Raw genomic sequence first — 18,256 nt, forward strand, 5'->3', positions numbered from 1 at the left:
ATTTAAAGAAAGGAAAGCTGAATTTGACAGTTTAAGCGCTAATTCAACCATGTGCGTGACCATTTAGCAAAGAAGGTTAAAAGAAGATGAAAAACATAATAACATAGGCAAGGGAATTCTGAAATCTCATAGATTTTGTGAGACTGCAGAGGGATCAAAGCAGTAATTCTTAGTACTCTGACAGGAGAATAAACAGCCTTTTTTTTGTGTCTTGATGAGAAAGTAAATGGGCAATTTGCAAAATAGAGTGTTTGGAAAAGCAGCACCTTGTCACTCCGTAATCAAGGTTTAACCCTTAATATCACAATATTAAAACATGCCTACGCAGTAAAGTCATCTCCACTAGGTTACACAGTGTAAAGCAACATATGCCTCTACAGCATAATGCAAGAGAAATGAATGTGCAGAAGCATCGCCAGGTTTCTGAGCAGTGAGCGCCATGTGGTGCCACCAGAAGAGCTCCATCGACATCAGATGTGTCATAGGGATACACATGAGGACCGAACAGTTGGGAAAGAATCAGAGAACTGGGATAAATGCTAGCTTTTATGAGGCAGGTTAAATTTCAGAAAGAATAAAAAGAAAATGGAGACCTATTTAAATAAGACTAAATCCTTTTGCTGGATTTTGGGCAGGCGTGCAAGTATGCACCATGCCCCATAGATCACAACCACTTTTGTTATTAATAAGGCATTCCAAATTTGTTTATAAGGACTTTACTGAGTTTGTGTATACATAAAAGAGGAGCTAGATACCAAGAATAGATCGTGCTAGAGATGACATGTCTAACTGTGCAAAAATAATTACTCTAGAGCATGAACCCTGGTTTCTGTCAGCTCGATGGATGTTACATGACCAGGGTGTTGGAGCTGCTCCATGCTATTCGTCACTGCTGGGCAATGTTGCACTTTTTTACTTGCACATTTTCTCATGTGCAGTGACACAGGGGCAGTACAGAAGAGACCTGTTTGGGTTATCCTATAACTGATCTGGACACTGATCTGAAGAAATGAGACGTGCTCTACTCGAATGGCATCATCAAAGTGTCCCTGATAAACGGATGCACTGCCTTCAAAAGAAAGTTATCCCTGAATGGTTTCATTTTTCATACTTTCATTTAAGTGTAGGTTTTGGATGATTATCCCTAAGTGCTAGAAAGAAACCTATCTCACATTTTCATGCATGAAATTTACTTTGGCAGGGGAGACGAAATCAGCAGAAGTAGTGATTTCCCTGCCTCTGAAGGTACTGTGGCTGAGTTGGATGGAAAGCTGAGACCATCACTTTGGGGAAGAGCAGGCAGGGCGACCTGTCACAGCTGATGGCCATCTCCAGCCTGCTCCCTCCAGCCTGTGCAGTGCCCACCCGTCCTTCCCCCACGGCCACGTCACCAGCATCTCAGATCGCAGTCCAGCAGCGACAGGCTGGTAGCGCAGAGGCAGGTGTGGATGCTCTGAAAGCTGAAGCCACAAAACTGTGCCGAGATGGCTCGGGGCCCAGAGCTGTTTTCTCCCAAGCTGAAGAGCAGAGAAATCTGACAGCCTTCCCAGTGACTGAGAACTTCAGTACGAGAGAGGATTTGGGAAAGCTGCCCTAAAAAAAAAGTCTGTTTCATCTTTCCCAGAACTGACAGGAACCTCTCATAGATGAGATGAGTCAAACTTTACATTGACATATAGCATAAGCACGCCTGAGGACAGGGGCTCGTTCAGTAGGTGCATTACAAGTGCCCTCCTCCATAAGGAGCTAACGTCAGAGCACCACCAGCACTGGCAATCTCGCCAAGGCTGTGGTGTGCTCGTCGTTGGTGGAGGGCACAGTGAGCAACACAAAGCCAGCAGTGGTCCTGAAGGCTTTGGATAAAACCAGGTGAGAAAAGAGGCATTGCTCTTCAAAGAAAACTCGGGGCAGCTTAGGAGGTCACAGCTGTATCAGCTCCACCTTGTGCAGGTGGTGACAGGGTCACTTGCAGTTGCCACAGTAAGGAATTGAGTCTTTTCTTCCTACATGTTTCAGAGAAATTACAAAACTCAGGTGAGACTGGCACAGAGAGCTGCAAATGAGCATGATATCAGCTGGAGCAGAGGTTCAGGGGAAGAGGCCCACCTGACCTGCATACGTGTGGTGTGACATTATTGGTATTAAGTGGTGATAGCTCTTGTAGAGACTTGTCTTAGAAGCTAAAACGTTCAACCCCCAAAATGCCAAATTTCCACTGGCACACTGTTGCCAAGATGGTTAAAGATGATATATGATGACCTGATTGCATTCAAAATGATCATTATCTCACCCCAAAAAGACCAGCTGCAGGGCCAGCCTGGTTCCCTGGTTCTGTGCCTGTGGAAGCATTCATCACCACGACTGGACTTCATGCTGGAAATCACCATTAAATTAACGTGGAGAAGGAATTACTGGACAAAGACAGAAAATCACTAAAGATATTAATTGTGTCAAATACCAAGTGTGGTTAATAACATTTTTGTTTTATTTTGTTTTGTATTTCCCAAGATGATGAGTAGCAGAACTGTAATGTTTAACCAGGGCTCCTCTAATTGAGCAGCACACATTGTAAATAGCCTGTATGAAGATTCAAAGCTTTCAGACATAAAAAGTAAGTTTTATCTGTTGATTTTCTAAAAACTGTAGTTAAGCAATCGCTACTTTCATGAATGACTGATACAAGGAGTCAAACTGGGCAATGGCATAGATTCGGAGATCCCAGAACCATCCTCATTCAGGAGCAGGGCTGGACGGGAGGACAGGTGTGTGCTTTGGCAGCCTCTCTCAGTTTTGGTTGTTCAGTGCTCTCCCATCTGCCCAGCAGGACAGGGCTGAGTGGGAGCTGCACAACCTGAGCCCTTCTTTGCTTTTGGGGAGGGCAGGAGGCCTGCCTGGCTCTGCCTGCGAGGTACTTGGGGTGTTCCCCCCCATACAATACTCTCTCTCTCTTTGGGTCCTGCTGAGCTCCTGATTTAAACATCACTGAGTTTCACGAGCTGACTGTGTGCTGTGTAATTTATTTTTTTTCCCCTGGTTTTGCATTTACCAAGCATCAGCTTCACTGAATTTCTTCTAATTTTTCTACTAGGGGACAGTGTTAAGGATTTACTCTTTCTACCCTGTCCATAATTCACACAGTTGCAGCACATCCTTCTTACTCATTTTCTTCATAAACTGAACAGTTTCTATCTTTCCAGTCTGTCTTCCTTTAAAAGCTTTCTCATGTCTTTAACCAGCATTTTCATCCCTCCCTATACTCACTGCATTGCTCTACATCACAGCAGGAAGCAGCATTCTCCTAGTTAAGGCTGTGAGGGTTTTTCAGCTTTGTAGCTGAATTTTCCAAGGGCTCAGAAGCACACACATTTACTAGCATAACTCCCAAATTTGTCATGAATCACAGAGGTACAGGACAGCACTGGAGGTCCAAATGTACAGCCATTAGAGACAAGGTTTGTAAGATCTAGCTCCTCTTTGAAAAAAATAAAAATAAATCATTAAAAAACAAAAACAGCAAACATTTCTGTTTTCCTACTTAAAGAGTCTTATTTCTTGTCCCAAAATGTCAGGAGTTCAAGACATACACCAGCCAGTCTTCCTCTGGATGCACATCCACCCAGACACCAGCCTGCCTTTATAGGCTTCATGAAGCTTTTCACCCCTCTGCTAACCAAGCCATTGCACAAACCTTTCCTTGCCAGCTTTCTTGAGCTGGAAACCAGAGCTGCTTTCATGTGTATAAAACAAATCTCAAAGACTAATGTTAGAAAATGTTTTGCTGACGCATATATTCTTAACTTAAGGACTAAAGAGAGGTGGTTGCAGATGCTTGTGTGAAAATTTGGATTTTAAGGGATGTCAGAGTAGGAGTGAGGAGGTGTTGGGAATGTCTGTGGTTTGTACTGATCTATATAAAAATGAAGTCAGCCCGGTAAGTCAGAAAAGAAGATGCTTCTTTTTGTCTTTGTTAGAACAGAAAAATTCTCCCCTCTCCAGTTTGAGATTATTTAAGTGTTTTCTGCAATGTGATGTTTCTGCTCAAGTTTTAACAAAGAACACTCATTAATAACTATCCTTTCCTGCTTATGGTACACACTGCTTGCAGGTGAACTATTCATCAATTTTATTTTTTTCTCTGAGCAGTGGGAAGAAGAAAGGTGAATGCTCCCTCTCTCTCTCCTTGCTTTCAGCTGCGGTAATGACAAACTCTGAGGTACTGAGAGACTCATCAAGACCAACTCTGCTGACATTCCTGTTTGTTTTTTCACTTAGAGTGAAAGGCCGTCATTTAGAAATAATTTCATATAATAGCACAGAATAAAGAGAACTTCTCCCGGCTGCCCTTTGCAGGAGTGGTTTCTTTGTGCTGGGATGCTTCAGTGTGTAGTTTATCAGAAAATCCTCTTTCTTTTTGTCAGGAGCAAAATGTTAGCTTAGGTCATTTGGAGGGATGAGAGAATGTCTGGGAGACAATCACAGGCCATAGCAGCTCCAGCAGTTTTTAGCTGGTAGGGATCATAACAGAAAAAGTTGTTATAGATGTGTGTGTGCATGTGCATGCATGCAGGTAATGTGGTGGAGGTCCAGGAGAACAACAAATTGCAAAGCACAGCCATTACAGGTTACTCACTAAGAATAAAAAAATAACACAGCAGGAATACTTTCCTTTGCATGTCCCTTTTCACACTCAACCCAAGTTGCTACATGCCTCGCTCTTGGAAATTGCCAACCAAATCCTGACTGAGGGCTACTGCAGAAGTGCCCAAGTGCATAAGAACTCAGGATGAGAATTTGTTCTATCTTATTACAAGTTTGAAGGAGATTTTGTAGTTACCTTAGCTGCACAAGACAAGTAAGTGAACCTCCACCGAGTTGTGCCACTTCTGTCTGTCACTGTTGAGAAAGAATGACAAAGAAAAAAATTAACAAAATTTATACATTTCCGCAGGGTTTCTCCACACAGCCCCAGGACAGGTGCTCTCTGCTTTCCAGTGAAGGGGGGATTTTTGTTGTTGTTTGTTTGTCGTTACAACCTGGTGTAACCTGGTCTATTCCCAGGGACGAGAACAAATTCTCTGTGACAGCTGTCTCTGTCACTGGGAGCTGTGCTTCAGGAAGCCTGGAGCAGGGTGACCTATTTGGGGTATACGGACTTGTACTGCAACTCCAAAGACCCGCCTGCCATGCTAGCTGCAGTACTGCCTGGCTATGTGATGTTCACCGAGTTATTTCATCTGCCGTTGTCTGTATTACGCAGTTAGGCTGAAAGTCATCCAGGTCAAGGCCTGCCATTTCCTACCATTGCACGGAATATCTTGAATGCCTACAGGAAAAAATGATACTTATGAAGAAGACATCAGAGCAGAAAGATAATTCCTCCCCAGCCATGTAGAGTTTGGGTGGGATAATTTTAAGAAGAGGTCCTGAATATAGTAGATTTTCTTACAGCAATTATCTGGCTTCAATTTTGTGTTGATCTCTTACATCCTGGTGCTTAGAGATCATTTCTCACTTTCTGCAAGTGGTATTTGTAAGCCATCCTCCTCCACATAATAAGCTGGTGTGGCTCCAGCTTTGGACAGAAGAGCTGTGGATGGACCTGTGGCCTTTCCAGCTGTGCCCACACACACCGGGCTGCTCTTTCCCCTTTGCTCCAGATGACAACCTTCCCCATTCTTCTCCTCCAGCATCTGCTGCCTATTTTGATCAAGCCAAGCCTTCCTCTTCCTTTTCCTTTAATTGTGTTGAAGAAATGAGAAGCATTTGGCTGGGTAACATTTCCTCAGAAAGGCAAAAACATGTTCCCGTAGCAATGCTCAGCTTTCGGCTTCCTGCTCAAAGCAGGACAAGATCCTTCCCTCTTCTCCCACCCATCCCTCAGAGGTGATCTGAGGGCAAGGAGCTGCAAATGATCAGTCAAAAACCCATCAACTATCCTCTCCCCTAGAGGCCTATTTACAACAAGAATTTGAGAAATTATCATTTTATACAGCACATATGTCTAGTGCTATGGGTCATCACCAGATTTCACTAATTCTCCCTTCCTCCATGTTTCACAACTTCTAATAAATTATATTTTAAGATTTTCCACAGACAGCAGAATAATGCCCGGGAGGTTAATTAAAGTCATCTCTTTTGGACATTTTCAGGTTTCTTCATTGTCACTGGAACTGTGAGGGCATGACCATCAAGAAAGGATGTCTCAATGTCTTTTGTTTTTCTCCCAAGGCTTTGTTCGTTTCCTTGCTTGCTTTTGGGAGTGTTTTGCTGATGTACTTAGGTCATAATATTGCTATTGTAGGCATAGATGACTAATTAGCCAAGAATTAAAAGAACTTTTGCAATCAAGGTCATGGCCTCACACCAGCCCAGGCTCTATGCTGTCTGTCTGTGCCCTGGTGGGATGACCCCTTCCCTCTACCTGCCCTCACTAACACAACCCCATATTTCACGGAGGCTGATATTATTCCTTCTCCTAATCCTAAAACCCAGTGGCCACCTCACAGCCCCGCCCTTGCAGTCTGGGTAGCATGTCCCACTGAAGCATGACAGCAGGACCTACCAAAAACAGGGGCCTTGTCTCACAACTACCTAAAGCTCAGCCACAGCCACCCGTGGTGTTTTGGGGAGGACTGTTCGCATGCCACCTGAGGAAGACACTCAGCTGGTGAAACACAGCAGGAGAGGGATGCACGATGCCAATCCGCCCCACAGGGTCTGTTTTCCTAATCTGCAATGTAAGACAACACCTGAGACCTGTGAATATCTGTACCGCTACTTGAGGATCGATGCCTGGGGCATGTGAGATTTGTTCAAAGGCCTGTGTTTATCCACTCTGTTTACCTGGCAGCTAGATATTACCTGCCCCTGGAAGCATGGTGTCAGGTCAGTGAGGAGTCTGCAGTTCCAGGAGGGGCACTAAGCTGCTGTATTTTTGACAGGGTTAGAAGGTGGAGAACAGCTGGGTAAAATCCACAGAGAAAATGTGTGAGAAGAAGCTCGAATGCTTTTCCTTGATCTTTCTGCTCCTGGACATCTTTGCCTCAAGAGCTGTTTCTCATTGCTTTGATTCCTGTCCAGACAATGCCTCCATCATGTATATGCTGTCTGTGCAGCCATCCAGGCAACAGCAGCAATACCTGTCAGACGGTGGGATCCGCCGGGAAATTGGTTCTGCACGTGCAGAAGGGAACAAACTGAAGAATGTGACAAGGCTCAGTGAAATGGAAACTAGCTGAAGAAGGTAAACCAGGAGGCAAGGCTAACCTGCCTGTGAGCCCAGAGCTAAACAGGGCAGGATGGCAGCTTGCACCTTCACAGCCAGAACAAGCAGGGAGTTTCTGTCTTCCCTGTTGCCATCAGGTGGCTCGACATGGTCCAGACTATGGTTGTTGGAGTCTCCAGGTTCTCAAGCTGCTGCATCTTTCATCAGTGCAGTGGTAGCAAAGTGCAGGAGGCTGGCAGTGCTGTGCCTGCCCTGGGTGACATGCCACCAAGGGCACGTCCCAGGAGAAACGAATTCCCTAAGGACTTTGCAAATGCACTTGATAGATGTACACAGAAAGGTGTGCCCTCCCCAGAACAGTACTGGGGAAAAGGAGAAGGAGAATCAGAGGGTTTTCCTGGCTGTTAAACTGATGAGGAGGAAATCAAACTTGTGGTTCTGTGCCATCCTGCATGCCTACGCCCTCACCTGGGAGTTCTTATCAGAAGGATGTAACTCACCTTTCCCTGTCCTGTGCAGCCTCTGGAATATATTTTGCCTTTGAATTCAGTCATACAACATATGAAATGTTACGCTAGCACAGCCAGCTTCCCCTGATGCATCTGAGGATTTCCTGCTGGCTGGGATTGCATTTCCCTGTTTTGTTTGTTCTATATATGTGTGCTTTTGTAGTGCAGGGTTATTTCAGGCAGAACAAGACATCTCCTCTGGAGGATGGCATTTGTGGCTGTCATTCGAGAAGATTGCTGTGAGTATTCATTAGGGCTCATAACATGCTCTAAAGCTAGACAGAGTATCAGTTAATACTGCTTCTGGATTTTCCCCTCGCTTTTCCACATTGGCCCCTGCCTTCCATTCACACAAAATTTGCACAAAATATGTTTCCACCTGCTTGGCTTTGTGGACGTGTACCTAGTTTCCTTTCCCTTGCTGAGTTACAGCAGCTCTCCACTTAACCTGTAACCAAAATCTCCTCCTCCTTCTCCATAAGCTGGCCAAATAACAGAAGCTTTTAATTTGCTGTCTCTCCCATAAATACTCTAAAATTTTGCTTGGAAACAAACCCCTGCAATTTCCAAACATTTTCTTCAAATCCAGAAAGTCCCAACACAAATATTGCTTCTCCCACATAGAAACATGATAACATCAAATACGAGTATAAGTGATATTCCCAGCTCAGAAAATTGAGTGATGGCCAATTCAACTTATCTCTTTCCTCTGCAATTTGCAGGCAAAGGAAACTGAGGGGAGCAAGGGCCTGGAGATGCTGCTTGCTCATCGTGAGGTGTGTTTGCTCACTATTAGTTGGTAGTTAATTAACTTAGCTCTGCTTCTCTGCTCCTTCCCTGGGAAATGCTCTGCAAGGCACTGAGAAAGCTCATCTGTTCCAGCGATCCAGACATCCCTGTTAGCAAGGAACTCATCTCCTAGCAAGACTGCTCAAGTCAGGCAAAAATTACCGTGCAAACCAAATGACCTCCGGGTTTGCACTGTGCGATGCAGCAAGGAGTTAAAACCAGAGCACCATGCTTTGGGAGAGTGGTGCCCAAACTCAGTGCTATGGAGGGACAAGGAGCAGCACGCTTGCTGCCGGGGCTGTCTGCTGTCTACTGTGTCCCTGCTAGCTGGGAGCTCGCCCTGCAGCACAGCAGCCCTGCCCCATGCACCCCATACCCACACCGACAGGGGCTGAGCACTGTGTAGGGCCACTGCGGCAGGGAGTGGGAGATAAGCTGCTGGTTGTCCACTTCCAGCAGTTTCATCCAGGATTGTTTCTCCCTCCAAATCTGCCCCAAAAAAGCACACTGCTGATGGCAGGATATTAGTTCTGTGGATGGCCACATTATGCGTTGACCATATGTGTGGTGTGAAGCCACCTGCTATCTCTCGCTCTGGGAATGCAATCATTAAAATAAAGGCAGAGGGAGGTATTTCCTGCAAAGATAACCTCGCCTCCCTTTTAAGTTGTGGCCTGATAAGCTGCAGAACAGCAGGCACCCCTTCCCTTGGGGCTGCCTTGGGGCCATGCCTCCTGAGAGCATGGGCAGGGGGTCCCCCACTCCTTGCCCTGCTCTGGGATGAGTTCTCCCCTTCAGGGACACAGCCCAGCCTTGGCTGCTCTCTCTGTCACTGCTCTGATCCTCCTTGCACCCCCAAGGGTGCAGGTTAGCGTTTAGGAACTTCCTTCCCAGTTCCCAACCACGTGTGACCTGCAAGCCTGCAGGCACCTCTGTACCGCTACCCTGCAGCATGGCACAGCCCCAGCCCACTGTCACCACTGTCCCCTTCCCATGCCCACTGCCACCACCACAAAGCCTCCCTGATGCGAGCTGGAGCCCTGTGGCTGGGCTGGCTTGCTTGGGAAATGGCTGGTGAAAAAAGGCGGCGTCCTCAGTGGGTTTTTCCATTGTCAGCCGAAGTGGAAAATATTTAAAATGCAAAGAAAACCCCAAACCGCAAGGCAGACTGAAAGGAAACAACACGGCCAGCAGGGTGAGTTTTTTTTAGAAGTCGAAAACTGCACAAATATAAGAAGGCTGCACTCTAATATGTCCGTGTTTTTTTCAGTCCAAGCTGGTTACATCAGCTGATAAGTCCTCGGATGTGACTTGTCATATTTGCCTGCCTTTTCCTGCATGCTGGACAGGGCTACATCCAAACGCTAATGCCATGTGTCAGCTCTCCTCTGACATGAAGAAAAAAAATTAAATTGATTTTGGTTTTGGTGGGCTCATACCTCATGTGTAGCAGGAAGTGGCCAGTAATTTACCTCTTACATCTCCCCTCAGTGCAACCAGAAGAGCACTGAGGATTTACCCTGAAATTTCCTCAATCTAAGTCTTCTGCCAAGAACATCATGACATGGCTTGTCACAGGACATTTGCCCACAGGACCCAGATATATCTACCTGTCACTATTTTGACCTTAAAATTTTGCCTACGGATTCCCTCATGATTAGAGATTTCAATCTATTTCTGGTAGAAAACACCGTGTAGGTAGACAGTGCTGTTTTAACAGATTTCTTGTCTAATCAGACACAAACAATGTTGTAGCAATAGCAGCAGCAGCAATCCTGGACATGGCTTCAGACCAGAAACATTAAAGCCCTTTGATGCCCATGGTTTGGCAGTCAGCATGGAGAAGAGTTGCTTGTGTCCAGAGCAGCAGAAGTGCTCAGGGGCCACGGCAGCAGCAGGGAAGTCCCTGGGGAGAACTGCTTGCCCTGGTCTTCTCCCCACCTGCATCTTTCTGGCCCAGGCACTGATGCTGTCAACTCAGCTTAAGTTCAAAAAAATCCTCTCCACTTCCTTCCACAATGGGCCACACGTGCTACAAGCTGCCAGGCAGAAAATAACTGCACGGGCCTTTAAAGCAGCCTGGGCAGGGTGGAGAAGAGGAAGGATGATAGTCCATTGAGGTGACAGAGACTTCCTGGGTGCCTGTCTCCTCTGAAGAGGTCTTGGAGTGAGTCTTGGCCAAAAGGAGCTGGAGGAACAAAGAGACAAGCCATTTGATCCAGATGTCCTCTGGGCTCCTGGGGGAGGCCTGATAGTTCCTGTATGGAACAATAATAGCTTGTTTCTCATCAAGTGTATGAAGTCGTGAACTCAAATTTGAGAGTTTCACACAGATGACAAGTTCCCTCAGAAAGGGAAATGGTGACAAACACACTTGTTCCCAGCCTGGTAAATTGGACAGGTCCAGCCCAGAGTGCAATCTGGGAGTGAATGGATGAATGAATGAACAAACCTATGTCAAAGCAGGGTGTGCGAGGCACCAGGTTGGCAGGGCATGAATTGTGGCTGCAAGGTTCCTGTGGGATAAATTTCCCAGGTGAAGCAATGAATATGAATGAATGAATCCCTAAAGGCTTCCATGGAGAAAGATGAATGTGACCGTGCTGGCAGAAATGCCAAAGTGTACTGACTGCTGCTCTGGAGTCTGCTCTTCTTGTGCTCCCAGCTGTGTGAAGCACAGACTGCTGGAAAGCTGTCAAGACCATTCTCCCACAGCCTCTTTCAGACTCAGAAAGCTTGAAATAAAGATGATAAGATCTACTCTCTGCACTGTCAAGGATCAAAGTCTATCGTGTTCCAACAAGCTTCTCTAAATCTTCATAGATCTGTGGTATCAAAGATGCTTGTCTAAACGAACCTCTGAGCTGCGCAGAGTGCTACCCGACACCTGGTGGGCAGAAAGGAAGGAAAAGCATATCATTTTGAATTCTGGTTCTAATTTACATGATGTTTTATAAGTGAGCAAAACTCATTCTCTCCAAGGATGTTATTAGATCTGGGAAATAGAGATGACAATTTAAGGGAGTGGGAAAATCAAATTGGTGCGTTAGAGGCAAGCTAGAGATGTTTTGATGAAACGATGTCTTTATCTCATAGGGCAGAGATGGGCATGTAACAGCATAAACCACTAGCCTGATCTTCTGGGCAGATGCTTCCTTCTAAGATGGTTTGGAGATATGATTTACCACTCCTTTGAGACAAGTGTCTTTCAGCCCAACAGAGGTGGTACGCACAATGAATTTTCAGCTAAAGTATGCTGCCTAGAGCTAAGTGCCTGCAGTTTTGTCCTTTCCCACCTGTTTCACAAATAGCTTACAAGTATAGCCATTCATTAAATAGATGACTTCCCCTCTACAGCACTGCAGTCTGCTCCTGCTGTAATGTATCACATACTACAGTGGTGAGTGTACTGAAATGGTGAGTCCCTGTGGCCCACATACAATTCCTTCCGCTACAGCAAGTGACAGTGACAGGTTGTTTAAGATCCATCAGCCACACTATATTTAGCATTTTGGGGATCGAGATTTGTCATGGAAGAACAAATTGTGTCATTCACTAGAATAATCTCTCCCGCAAGGAGACACTTTGAACAATGGAAATACAATGAGTGCTGTAATTACATAAATCGCAAACAATCAAATCACATCATATCGTTAGCTAAAACAATTTGTGCTAAATGACAAAGACTTAGGTACAGGTGCATATACCTAAGCATCTACTGAGAATATCTTTTCCAAATTTGATGTTTTTTGCTTCCTGCTACACATACTTTGTGCCTTTTTTTGTTGCTTTGAAACCAGCACCGGCCCTAAACTAACCCCCACAAGGACTGTGCAGGATGAAGAGCAACACAAGCTAATTGTACAGAGATTTACCCATCTTCTTGGTAGGATTTTGCTGACTGCTGGGAATTTGGAGTGGACGAATTGTTATTCGGAGACAGTTACATAATTTCAATTTAACTGTACATCAATTAAAATATAATTTCAAGTATAAATTTAATTATAATTTCAATTAAAATATAATTTCAATACAAGCCATCTCCACACCCTGACTCTATATTTTAGCATTATCTCTAGCTTCAGCATGTTTTTTTTTAGGAACTTTTATTCCAGACAGCCCCAAACGTGTGTCACTGTGTCTCTATCAGGCATAGGGGTATCCTTTGCCTTCACATACATGTTTACTTCCTGAGGAGGCTGAAAAAATCTAAGAAACAAGCAACAGAAGTTTCAGTTTATTTAGAGAAGCTAAATTTTATGCTACCCATCTGTTTGCAAGGAAGCAGCAGGTTTCAGGGGCTATTTACAGCCTGCAAGGAGGTAAAATTTGCTGAGGTCTACCCACCTGGGACAGGTGTTATTTTTACCTGAAAATGGCAAAACTATGTCAGGCAGAGTACCACCAGCAGAGCAGGAGGGCTAAGTGGTCCCCTTGGCAGACCCGGGGCTGCAGCAAGTCCCAAGGGAAGGAATACACTCAGCAGAAAGCCTGCTGCAAAATGCTCAGGGGATATTTTGTGCTGCACAACCAGAGCTTTAGGTAAGGCAAGGAAGTGGAAAAAAAAACTCAGCACAGGAATAGGATTCAGTTTTTGGAAGGAAAGACTTTATTCTGAGGCCTTTTGAGTCGGAGTGAGTAACTGAGTGAGGAGCAGAAGTGCCTCGCAGTGAGACCTGAGTCAGAGGAGCTTGTCTCTAAAAATACCAACTATTTCATTAGGCCCTGCTTTGCAGTAAAGCCAATGTGATTTTTCTCTTAATGCTGGTTTATTGCTGTGAGTGGTTTGGGAGACTGGCAAAGCATCATCTTGCCTTTCTGCTGGGAGCGATAGGCTCAAACAGGGCTAACGCTGCATGCCCAGTGCGAGGCCAGTAACACCCAGCAGCCTGCAGGCTGTTCTGCTAGCAGTGAGACTGGCTTAAATATAGCAGAAAATGTGGTTTTCATGGAGCCCTCTCCCCAGACGGAGTAAGCACCTCCTGATACAAGCTGGCCAGGGAAAGGCAGCTTAGATCATCAGGTCTCTCCCTGCAATTTTAAGAGTAAATATATTTCCAAGCCTGATTTAATAAGTTTTAAGGCTTAGAAATTTTTGTTTGTTTGTTTGTTTTTTAACCTGAACTTTTTTTTTTTTTTTTTTTTTTTTCAAATTCAATGAGAAAAAAAAAATGAACCAGCCCAGGCTTTGTGCCCAGAACCACTTCTGTGCACCATCAGACTCTTTTGGTATGAGGATGCTAGGGTTTCTAGCCTGATGGCCTCCTCCAACCAAAATAGAAGAACTCACGCCTGCCCTACTCTTATACCTGCAACTGATGTAGGAACAAGTCAGGAAACACAATTTTGTTGTGTTTCCTCAGAAGATACAGCACCTGAACAAGGATCTAGGGGACATGGATCTGATTTCCTGCTCCACCACAAGCTTCCTAGGAGACACTGGGTAAATCCTGCAGCTTCCCTGGAGCCTGTCTGCCATCTGTGAAACACTGCTTTTGTACCTTGAAGAGATGTGAGGGCAACTATGAAAAGAGGTCAAAAGCACGGCCTCTGTGATGCCGCTATAATGAGGGTCACAACAATACATACAATAGAGTGTTCATTAATCATAATTGCTTGATGCTGTAATGGGAAAAAGCGTGTTTCAGGAGACATAAAAATATCTAAGGACAGCTAACTCAGATACACATAAGCAAGGGATGGAACAGATAGAAAGTGTTAGAGATTTACAAAGAATAGTGACATATTAGAGAAAAACAATGGAAACAGGCAGGGATGAAAGCACTGTCTTTACCGATGTGATACCATCCTGCAGCTTCATGCTCCCCAGATGTATAAACCCCACCATAAGGTCATCTCCAAGCGTCTCTGGATTGTAAAGTAAGCAGTTTCCAGTACAGAGGATGATCAAGTGTTTCTGCATTTATGATCTGCTTTCTAGGACCCCAGGGTACTCTCTGGGCTTGCTTCCCCTTTAGAGTATCTCTGGGGTTTGAATGCATCTTTTATTCTTATATGCAAAGATAACAGCTGCTTTTCCCAGGCTTTCTTCCTCTCCTTTGTGTATGTGAAATTATCTTTCTCCCTGAAGAATTGCAACGAGGAAGAAAATGGCAAATTTAGACTCCTTTCATTTTTTTTTAACCCCTACATAGAAACAGCTTCCATCATTCCTGCCACGCAGTCATGTTTCCCCCTAATGTGCATCCTCTGAGACATGTTTGTCCTTTTAGTAGGGAGGCAAGGCCACGAACAGGAAAGGCATCCTAGCAATGACCTTTAGATAGAGTAGATTTATTTGCATGAGCGTATCACCAGCTACATATGAAGTGTAAGATATATGTGTGAGCAAACTACCAGTGGTGAAGAGGACTTTCTCAAAACTACTTAAAGCACCTTCTGCTTTGAGGAAAAAACTTCAAAGACAGGGAGGAGGTCCTGCCCTCTCTCATGAGAGCTCTGTGAAATGCCTGTGCTAGTGTGACAAAGCAGCACGTGTCCCTGCAGTGCAAGCAGCTCCAGTCAGGATCCAGCTGCTGGCCACCAAATGGTTCTTCCTTGGGCTCAGACATGGGACTCTGATGCAGTTAATTTATTGCTGCTGTTCATCCTGGGCTGATTTTGAAGGAACCCTCTCTAGATAAAAAAGCTTTTGTGGGTCTCTCCACTACTGCTGATTAATAGCAAGCCAGGAAATACACTGGAGTGAGCAGAGCTCAATACCACTTTAATGTTGTGTAAAGAAGCAAAGCTACAAGGGACAGGACTGGCAGGAAACCTAAGGCTTCCCAATATACAAGTCTGTTTTGCCATCTCCTGCCATCTGGCCAACTTTTTAGCTTTTTCTGCAGTCACAGATATCCCAGTCCAGGATACTCTTTCTTGTCAATCTGCACGTTTTGCTTTTAACTCAGTATTGAGTATTCTGATTGTCACCAGCAAAGTCTCTGCAGGATGGGTTGCTTTACTTAGAAAATCTTCTGGGAGACAGAGACGAGAATTATTTTTTGTGGTATCCAAACTGGTGTGACTTGTACTTTAATCATAAGACAACAAACCAGTGCTGATGGACAGGAAACCTATGGCTGAAACTGAAATGATGCTGACTGGGCAGGCTCCCAGATCCCCCAGGTATGAGTCCTCTCCTACTTTGCTCAGCATGAGCCCAGGGCATAGCTGTGAGCTGTACTGCTTCATACAGACTCAGACCCAACAGGGGAATCATCAAGCAAAAGAACACGCGTACCTAGAGACTGTGAGTGCTCATCGCTTTAAAATACCATATTTGAGGAAGGTAGTGAGATTTTTTATTATTATTTTTTTTTCCTGTCTAAATGCCAAACCTGTTTAAAGGTTAATTACAACTTTTTTTATCAATCCCCATCAAAAATCCCTTGACAGAGGACAGAATGCCAACAACAACTTGAAGAGCACCTTTCCCCTCTTGTCCCTTCTCCACACTGTCCTCACCGGGACCACCAGGACATCCCCAGCAGGGACCTGGGAAGCAGCTAATGGGGTGACTTCAGTGGGGGACTTTCAGCTGGAAGCTGCTGAATGAAGACCAACAATCACCCTACAGACTCATATCTTTGGGTTTCTTTTTTGTTGTTGTTGTTTCTTTTTTTTCTTTTTTTTTTTCCCCATCTCTCAGTAACACAAGAGAGAGGGTGATGATACAAAAAATGAATGAGAAAAATAGGTGTGACCGAAGTGTCCCAAATAATTCTGTAAGAACATGCCAGAATGGGATGGGAACCATCAAAAATTAGTGAAGGAAATGAATATTTGTCCTCTGGGAAGGTCCTGCCTGGACAAGAACGGCATTATAGGATGTCTGTGTCCGGTGCATGGGCTAGCAGCTGACCACCCATTCTCACCTCTCTGACACATCTGAGGGACCCTTGTCAGTTCCCCAGGCACTTAGGTTATTGCTCGGTAGCTGAAGTTGGCTCTTGAATGGGCTATTTGGAGGAAATCTTGTTTCATAAATCCACCGTGCAGGCAAACGAGAGCAGCGGATGCTGAAACCACCACACTGCCTGGTGACACCACGCGGGGCTGCCGCAGCAGGAAATTATAGACCCTGTCACTTATTCAGATTTTTAAAAGGATTAAATTATATTATTATTTTTGTATGGATGGGATTTGCATGTGAAATGATACTCATTAGGAAATAATTATGAGATAAGGCCATCATTTTGCTTCCCAGCAAGGCTGCTTCCCATCTGCATCAGGAAGAAATCCATGCCTTGCCTCGCCTGGAAACATTCTTTGCTGGCAAGGTCATGATTTTGCTACCGGGCACCATGACAGGGAGGGGATAATGACCCAGCAGGACCCTTGACCTGTCCTGAAATGGGGTAAGATACATCTGTGAGGGACCCTGCATCTGTCTAGGCTGCAGCCTAGTGTGTGGTGGGTGCCTCACCTGCAGCTCCTGAGCAATGCTGGGTGCTTGCAGGCTGTCAGCCTGAGTGTTTCTCCCCAGAAGCTCTCCCTGCCCACTCTGCCAAGGGTTTCATGGTGCTCCTCCCATGGGCTGTGCATCAATGGGGCCTGCAGAGAGGGACAACGGGGACGCAGGGAGCCCATGTGTGCTGTGAGCTGTCCTGGAGGCAGGAATAAGCCAGCAATGCCCAGCCTGGTGGAGCCTGGCGTCCCTCCAGGTGAAGTTGTTTTGCTCTGTCTCATTGAGAGAGCCTTGTGCCACTTGAATATGTTCTTTCAACACAAAACACCCAAACGCCCTCAATTTTTCCAGCAAGAGGAATAACAAGGAAAGAGGGAGAAAAGAATGGCCCTGTGAGTACATTTAGAAGTGGAAAAGACCGTCTCTGTGAGAAACAGGCATCAAAACACTATGAAACCTAGTGCTAAGAGCACTAGAGTAATGCTACCTTGGTTGCACACTGAACTCCTGCAGAGTTTTTAGGAGAGGACTTTAAAGAAAACAAACAAACCTCATTGTGTCTCAGCCGAAATGTAACAACTCTAAAAGACCAGAAGAAATTATTCCAATCCAGCTTGTTCCCTGAAAATCCAGAAGATTTGGAGATTCTTTTCTGCAAACACTTACTTGGAAGCAAATGAGTGTTTGGCCCAGAGTCACTGAGTTTCACATAAGACACAGACTGGCAAGATATTTCTATGTGTAGAGGAAATCTGTGCAAGACAAGCTAATGTGCATGTGCATCTCCTCTCCATGTGCAGAGAAGCCCTGGGTGGCAGCCGGCTGCCTGGCTGGCTCCCTGTCCCATTGCAGCAGCTCCCAGCCCCATGGCATCTGAAAGAGATTGCAAAGGTCTGTGTGGACTTGTCTGCAGGTGTCCCAGAGAGAATTCACACAAACAGTATAGAAAGGAAGGTAGAAAGGAGAGATGCAACCTCCTGCAGGGACACTGGCATGAAATCCATGTGAGGGGAGTACCGTCATGGTACCCACCTCCCCTGGGGCAGGGTTAGCACCAGGGTTGGCTTCCCATCAGAAAAATGATAGAAAAAATTCCAATGATAGAAAAAAAAAAAAAAAAAGAAAGAGAGAGAGATAAAATAATGTCCTCTTCAACAACACTATGAACGGCATTACTGGCGGTGCACAGTTCTCAGGGAAAGGCAGAGACAAGGAGGTGCTGCAAGCTCCTCCGCTTTCCTCTGGCAGAAGCGTGCCTCTTCAGCAAGGTGCAATTTAGGTGTAAAATGTTTCCTCTCTCTTTCAGGTGGTAATGCGCAG

This window comes from Aythya marila (genome assembly GCF_965140915.1).
Source record: "Aythya marila genome assembly, chromosome: 5".
NCBI lineage: Eukaryota > Metazoa > Chordata > Aves > Anseriformes > Anatidae > Aythya > Aythya marila.